The sequence below is a fragment of the Etheostoma spectabile genome, chromosome 13, assembly GCF_008692095.1.
Source record: "Etheostoma spectabile isolate EspeVRDwgs_2016 chromosome 13, UIUC_Espe_1.0, whole genome shotgun sequence".
Taxonomy (NCBI): domain Eukaryota; kingdom Metazoa; phylum Chordata; class Actinopteri; order Perciformes; family Percidae; genus Etheostoma; species Etheostoma spectabile.
This window is the reverse complement of record NC_045745.1, coordinates 26,953,701-26,962,145: the sequence shown is the minus strand read 5'-3', so window position 1 is coordinate 26,962,145 and position 8,445 is coordinate 26,953,701. Positions and strand designations below refer to the sequence as shown.

Sequence of the window (8,445 nt, the reverse complement as noted above, 5' to 3'; positions counted from 1 at the left end):
GTGAGAGCTGTTGTTAAATGTTTTTTTCTCATAATCACATTTTAGATGACTTATTTTTAGACGCTATTTCTACCAGGGAGCCCAACAAAGGATGATAATAATATGCAAATATAATACACATTCACTCTGTGGATATGAAGCCTCAGGCATTGTTATTCTGTAGGATGTGTTAAATTATATAAGAGTAACACAGAAGATGCTCCACACAGGAAACAGTGTAAGTATATACACAAATATGCAATAGGGAGTAAACGTGTCGGCATGAAACATGAATAAATCTTTTCGTTTCTACTGGTTTAAGATGCTGAAAAGACATCCTCAAAACAGTGGAGCGCTGCAGTGCTGTAAGGTAAGGTTCACTCCAAACAAAGAAAATAATGAAGTGCATCATGTTTGACCTAACCGTATTACGGACAAATAGTATGACACTATTGCAAAGGTGTCAAGTGTCCTACAGCGTCATTAGTTTTCCTGTGTAGCCAGTTAGTTTGGTTTATCTCTGCACAATCCTTTGAGATCAACATAGAATACAGCACAGAGGGCACATAGTTCTCATAATTATGTTATCTCATATCATAATTTCTCGTGGCCTTTATATAGCAATTATGTCTTGTGATAAGAATTATGCTCAAATTGCAGACTTTGATGCTTCTTTTCGGAAATAGAGTAGTAGAGGTCCTACAATTAAAACCAACATTAATATTCAATATGATTGTTTTTGTATTTACAGCACAGCATAGGGCACATACATAATTGTTTTTCATTGTTTGTGAAGATTATTATTTCTATACTATAATTAACCTATATATCAGTCATGTTGTCTGACTATGCTCTGTCATGGACTAGTAAATTAATCTCTTTTCCTTAGTAAGTAAATGCTTTCATGTTATATACCCAATGCACAATTGAAGTGTTTAGTTCATTAAAGAAACTCATCAAATCTTTTTTGTAATTCTGCTGATTAATATTTATTAATATAACAAATACAGTAGAGGAAGCAAAAAATGGAAGAATGGAATAATCTCAAGAAGTGACTGGAAACTGTGCTTTATTCATTATTGCAAATTTTCATTTAAATGACACAAGCTTTTAGTTATAACAAAATAAATTACCTTTAAAACATAAAACGTTAAATTGCCGTTGCAGTATAATTACAACAAACATGGTCACAATAGAGCAGGAAGAACAATGCATGAAAGACAAAGCTGTGCTTTAAGTTCCAGTGGTGGATTCATTTCAGCAAAACAAATAGAAACATAACCGCAAGCTATTTTAACCCGGAATCAATAGCCTCTCAATAGTCACTTTAAAGTCACATGTGTGTCCAAGCGTTGTAACGATTGGATAAACAGTGCACATTGTTTAAAATGCCTAACTGATTTGTCACAAACATTTAATTTCAATTCAGTGTGATATGTAGCTCAGTCCAGCTCACGGCAATTTGAGAAAAGCAGATGACCAACACACAAAATTTGCTAATGAAGCCGCAAACTGCGAGTCTAAGATCAAATCTTGATTTGCGTCATTCCACGTCCAGTTATTGCTCTCCCTAGTGGTCAATTTGATTGAGACTGGCGGTGTACGTCTGAGGTCATTACGTAAACATTTCCTGGAAGTTTTGTGTCCATTGGCCAAACATTTAGTCATTTATAGCCTGATTTGCGTTATATCGCCTCCAGTTTGCAGTTATAGCACATTAAGCTGCACCTGTTTACAAATTACAAGTCAATCGGACTAACGGTGTGGGGGACGTGGCCTTTCAACGTTTGCATTTTAAAGCCTTAATTACAGCGCCACCATGTGGCCGATGTGGTTCATATTTCTACAGAAGCACATGCACATCATTTCCAGTTATTCCCCCAAGTTTCATGTTTCTAGCTCATTCCAGCTCACGGGAATTTGAGCCGGCGCGTAAGACAACTAGTAATAATAATAATAATAATAATAATAATAATAATAATAATAATAATAATAATAATAATAATAATAATAACAGACAAACATAGAAGGGTTTTACCATTTGTGGTTTCAACCCTAATAAATTGAATGCTGAGACATATGTCTCTACAGCATTCCTGTATTACAATCACAGGAATCACAGACAAACGGACTTATTTCCAATACTTGCACAAAGCCCGAGCTTCAGTCTGCTAATACTCCCAGAATCCCACCTGGCATAACTGATCAAATAAATAAAAAAATATCTTTCGTTTCGTTTTCGAAAATGAGATGAGCAGACTTTATAAAACAACATGGAGAGACAAGGGATTCGGTTGCTCATGTGTTTCCAGAGGCCTCAGTCCTCCCAGCACCATGCAGAACGCAATTTGCAGTCACCACCCCAACCGCCTCCTGGCGACATGATTTGTTACCTGCCTGCTTTTTCTGCGAAAAATCTTAAACAGTCGTGTCCTTAGGATTTGAATACTCAAACCGTAGATTACCGGATTAAGAATGGGTGGGAATATCAAAAAGTACAGGGATAAAAACAACTTGCTTTTGTAAGGCAGGTGACTGATGTTGAATCGACTTTGTGCTATTTCCAAAACGCACCCGATGGAGTAGTTCGTTGTTGCGAGCAGGTGTGGGATGCAAGTCCGGAGGGCTTTGTGCTTGGATTTGCTGAATGACAGCACACATATCTTCAGAATGTGTGCATATGAATAACAGATCATGATGATCTATGGAAGTGTATACAGAACTACAGAAAGCAGGCCAACTATGTTATCAATAGATGTATCTGTACAGGCAAGTTTCACCAGCAGGTAATTCATACAATACACCTTCTCTATGGCCCTACCACAAAACCGCAGCCGAAGAGTGAAAATTAAAACAATGACAAATGCCAGCATGGGATACAGCCACGTGAAAGCAATGAGTTTAACAACTCTCTGTGACATGATCGAATGATAAAGCAGTGGATAGCAAATGGCCACATACCTGTCATAGCTCATAGCTGCTAGAATTGTGAATTCAATGATGCCATATGTGTGTAAGGCAAAGATCTGTGTCTGACAAAACGGTAAAGATATCTCATAGGAGTGTGACAGCAGGTTGCTCAGTACGGCTGGCAGTAAGGCAGTGCTTCCATACAGGCCATTCACAGCCAAGTTACACAGCAAAAAGTACATTGGTTCATGCAGGGTTTTTTCACAATACACCAGTCCGATTAACACAACATTTTCAGCAACAATGGTCATGTATATAATCAAAAAGATGCTGAAGTACATTGGTTTAATGTCCTCAATTCCATGGTAATCAGATAGATAAAAATATGTCACGTCAGAGAAATTCATATTTAAAGGCATCTGGGTAATCCTGAAAATGCAGTGCAATGTTTCACCTTCACACAGATGAAGTAAGTTTCACCTTCATGCTACTTTTATAATGTTCCTGTCATTTTTTTAACCAATCAGCCAACAATATTGACAATGTGTTTACACAAGTTGCATCACTATACAGCAAAGTCCTACAGCCTAGTCTCCAGGTATTGTCCACAGGTCAGGTACGGTCTTACTCTCATTATAAAACACTTCCTAATTGCTTCCAAAGGGATGTTAAACACTGGCTGCTAATAAGAATGTTTTGCCATTAAGCTTTTTCCCGGGTTCCCTCGCTAATTCACAAAAGAGTGATCGGTTTTATAGAGTTCAATAAGTTTTTCACTTGAAGTGAATACAGTTTGACGTGTAAAACACACTTGCACTGAACATGTACTAAAAAAACGATCATACCCTTTCTCACTGATGACCATAGCCAGATGTTAGCGGTTGTGAGTGAGTTTTTTGGCCAATGGAAAAAGGGTATAGGATAAGATGTACCAAACTAAACCAAGACAAATAAGTTAGCTGTACTACACCAAACCAAACTCTACGGCAATTTGGCAGGCACGAGGAGTCACAGGTAGATTTTCAGAAAAAGGGCTTCATTTGCAATAGGCCTACTGCAAAAAAAGCACAAATTGTAAATGAAAAAGTATGTACAGCTTGGTTAAACATGTTAAGAACTACACACACACCGTACAAACTTAACACAAGTTATTAACTTAACCTGTAGAAAAGGCCCCAAAGTTATTTAGTACAGTTGACCATATTCTGCTTCATGTTTCACGTTTACTCCTGTTTTATTCAGTGCTTGTAACAAGGTAGCCAAAGTGCATGCTGGTTTGTATATTATAGTTGATGTCACACAGTTCACAAGCAGTATGAAAGAGTTAGTCGGTCAGTTGGATTGCAGTTGTTAGCGGCACTTTACTTAAGAGTAAACCACACTCAGAATTATCCTCCCAATTGAAAAAAGAAAAAAAGAAATAACCAGAATGAGAACTACCTCTCAGCTCTTCATTTCACACTCCGGAATAAGTGGCCTTAAGTGGTGTTCTGGCCAATACACCTGAGTGAACCTAGTGATAAACCCAGAACTAGCACCTAGACTGAACGTCTACCCATTATCTTCACTTCATAACCACTCACACACCCAAACAGTTGTGTCATATCAGATTTAGACCGTGGCAGGATGCCCCTCCATCCACTGATGCAGTGTGCTGCACGACACTCTGGGCACAGAGGTGAGAGATTACTGCTTTCTTCACAGGATAATAACCCTTCAGCTTTTCTATAATACTGCCCAGAAAGTCATCCCAAACAAGCTGAAACCCTCCTTTCCAGTCAGTCTTCAATTCCATCTTCCTTTCACTCACTGTCATTACTTTGACCCGCTCCACATGCTCAGGTCTTACATTACAGGAAAATATGTAATATGCTGTAGACTTTGTTCCTTTTGTGATTGATTGTTACCCAGGGTTACTCCACAAATCATTACACTATAAATCATTTAATCTCTTTGAATCCAATTCAAGTTCTGTAAATTGTTGATAGATATTCTTAACGTATCATTTAGGTATTATCCAGGTGAGTTATTGGATTAAATAAATTGGGGTATTTACTAGTCTTCTTAAATAATTTTTTACAATGTGTTTTTTCTCTTCCCTCACTGTCGGTTGAATTTCCGTTGCCAATCGACTTGGCTCTGAATCACCTTTTACCTGCACAGTTCATTGTTGCTTCATTAGTTATTTTATAATGTGAGTAATGTTAGACAGTCAGAAAACAGCCATGAGCTGCCCTTCAGTTAATGTGATATGGTGTCTGAGACGGCTGCAGCTGCTGTAAAGGCTACTGCATTCTGTTCAGACGCGTTCAGAGCAAAACCATGCAACAAACTTGGAAACTCAGCTGTAGCTGATACATAACAGCTGTGCATGAGCCTGTGTTCAACTTCCTGGACCTGAATGCTTAATTGAAAATGTCTGAGGCTTTGCAATTAGTCTGAATGATGCAACTACAGGACATGCGGTTAAGTACCAATATTAATAAGGTATGCATACAGTTTAAAACCAAAAACATGCCTTGTGCTGAACACATTAAACTTGCATAACAATGATTTAAAGGATTAAAACTGTAGTTTGGCAGACCAAGCCCTCAACTGCGATGTTACAGGTTAACTTATATAACCTTTTAATGATGATTGTTGATCATTGCAAATGAGGGTATGTGATGAAATAGTGATTCCACCTCTTTGTGTCAGGTCTGCAATCACTGCCTTTACCAAATGTCTTGGCAGGATTTTTCATCTACCAAACAGGATTTTAACTCTCATTGTTTGTGTACCGAGTCCATACAACACCGGGTGGAATATTGATGGAATGATGACAAAGTATAAATATATGTTAAATCTAGTTTGGATAATTTCAAAAAGAGAATCTATCGTGTAGTTTAACAAAGAAAATACATGTGGGATACGTGTTTTAAGAGCATTTCTCTGGGACTCTCTTGATCGTTTCCTACATGGGGTGTAGGCAGCTCAGTCCGTAGGGAGTTGGGTTGGGAACTGGAGGGTCACTGGTTCAAGTCCCCGTATGGACCAAACAGTATGGAGTGTGGATTGGTGGCTGGAGAGATACCACTTCACCTCCTGGGCACTGCCAGGTGCTCTTCAGCAAGGTGCCGTATCCCCTCCAACCGCTCAGAGTGCTGGTTCGGCTGGCAGCTCACTCACTCTGACATCTCTCCATTAGTGCATGTACAGGTTCTGTGTGTGTGTGTGTGTAGTTCAGGACTGTGTGCGATAACTAACAAATTGTGGACACAGAGTGTAAATTGTAATTTCCCCATTGGGGATCAATAAACAGATTAAATTAAATCACATTCTTGATATTTATGCGAGGAAACAACACTACCTGAGGCACAACAAGAAACAGAATGTGTAAGTAAGTCCCACCGCTGCATTTGACCATTCATTTTTGACCAGATCCATGTTCACACAGGGATGCAATGCAACAAGCTTCCCTGTCTTTGAACAAGACACGATGCTGGGGTAATGTAGTGGGCAACATATGGCAGCATATCTGTTGTATCCCATGACAGCTAACCATCGACTGTATATATATTAAATATATATACGGTCTGTGCAGCTAACGCACAAAACTCAGCACTTGCGCATGTGCGTAGGAAATAGACTTCACCACTTCACAGGCATTTTATGTGTCTCAGATATGAGCACATTCATAAGTTGATGCAAACATATGTTTTGGTGTATGATAGAAATTATCAGGGAATTCAAAACTATAGTAATATACAGCAGGAGGAACACACTTAACAGCCCATGTTTGTAGTTTTCCATGCCAGTGTATGCAGTCATTGTGAACGTTAGTGTCGTTCTGTTCTCCATGTTTCAGTTCTGAAGAGAAAAAGACTGAGTTTGACACAATTTCACTTGCCAAAATAGAAATGTGTTATGACATTCACTATATTTCAGTTTTATTGTTTATCTTTATTTTATTTGCTTTTCTAAACTCTTGAGCTGCTGTATCCCCCGATGTGGGATCAGTAAAGATGATCTTATCTTATCTTGTAATATGGCCGAATGGTACCAAATATCACATAGAATGTACACCAACATGTATGGTTTTATGAAAAATTTGAGTCTATGTCACCCAGGCAAGCAAGGATTTTTCAGTGATAAAGCATGTTTATTTCATACATTAATATGTTAATGGTTCAGAGTACAGAAACATTTAAAACACATTTAAAACTACAGTCACCTGTGTGGCCATCCTCTCCACCACCGTGTGTTGCTTAAGGCTTGGGTGGCCTTTTAACATTACTTCATGTGGACCAGTGGTGGGTTTTTCACAGTTTTTCATCATGTGTTTCTTGTAACCACGACTACCAAAGTGTGTTACTTATTTTGAACTCCTTCAAAATAGCAAACATGTGAACATGAGGTTATAAACACTAAAATCAAACAATATTGATTTAGACATCTTTGGAAAGGGTGTGAATGATTAACATACTGTGTATGAATGAAATATCTGCAGTTTACAAGTCCCTATATGGTCCCTTTCGCACTATACATAACATACAAAAGTATCGCATCAGGCCTAATGTTTTTGACATGAGGCTTTACAAATCCCTCAAAGCATCATGTAGCTTTGGACCTTTGGGATTATACTTGCTTTGTTCACATGTTCACCATAGATGTTTTGTCATCTTGACTTAACTAAAACATTTGGAAGATAGCAGTTCTTTGAAGTTTGCTATCATCAGCAAAGTGCCCGGTGTAGCCTGCAGTAGTTCACCTCGCCGGTGTTTGTGTATGTGAGCTAAGTAGCCATTACACGGAGCCCGTTACACTTTTCTGATGCTACTATAGGCGAAATACCAATTTTAGTGTTTAATTAAAAAACAACAACAACAAAAAACAACAACTCTACCTCCACTAGCCTATCAAAGAGCCAATTGTTTTTACTGAAAGTAGGAGTACCCAAAACTGACCACAGACCAATCAGACAAACTGTAGACAGACATTAGGCCAGACTCAAAGAGGGCCGCTGCAGCAGCCTTACTCTAGGAGAGGAGGCTATGCTTTCTCCAAAACATGTTAAAGCACACATAAGACACAATCAACGCATCTTTTCCCAAACACCTGTGTGAGAGGGAAGTCAGAAAGCTTAATTTGGGACAAACAAATAGTTTAGTTAAAGGGTCGCACAGCAGCCATACCCAAGAATGCACCACAGATGGAAATAAACCTGAATTCCTCCAATGATGCCATTAAGGATTCCCATCACGAGGAGCTGACCCAGAACTGGTTTCTGGACTATCTTTCCGTTCAGCTGAGACAAGGCCTCTAGACTAGAGGACTGAGCAAGGCAGTTGTGTTTTCAGACTGCACTATGCTGCATATCACATATGGATTTAAGCTACCGTAATCCACTAAAATAACCTCTAAACATTCATGCCTGAGTCTTTAGCAGAAAGAAAAGTGTGGTGTGAAAAGTGATGGTTCTATGCTTATTTGTACTGTGTAACCTTCAACCTTGTGTTTAAAATCTCTTATTTTGCAGTTTTGTTTTAGTCTAATTTGTTCTAAATGTTACACTTT

General features: G+C 38.5%; 2 pseudogenes; both read right to left on the bottom strand.

Moving 5' to 3' along the window:
- Positions 1-2,051: 2,051 nt before the first annotated feature.
- On the bottom strand, positions 2,052-3,411 carry LOC116700627 (olfactory receptor 142-like; annotated as a pseudogene).
- Positions 3,412-5,628: 2,217 nt separating this feature from the next.
- LOC116700902 (olfactory receptor 52B6-like) lies at positions 5,629-6,729 on the bottom strand (annotated as a pseudogene).
- Positions 6,730-8,445: the final 1,716 nt, after the last annotated feature.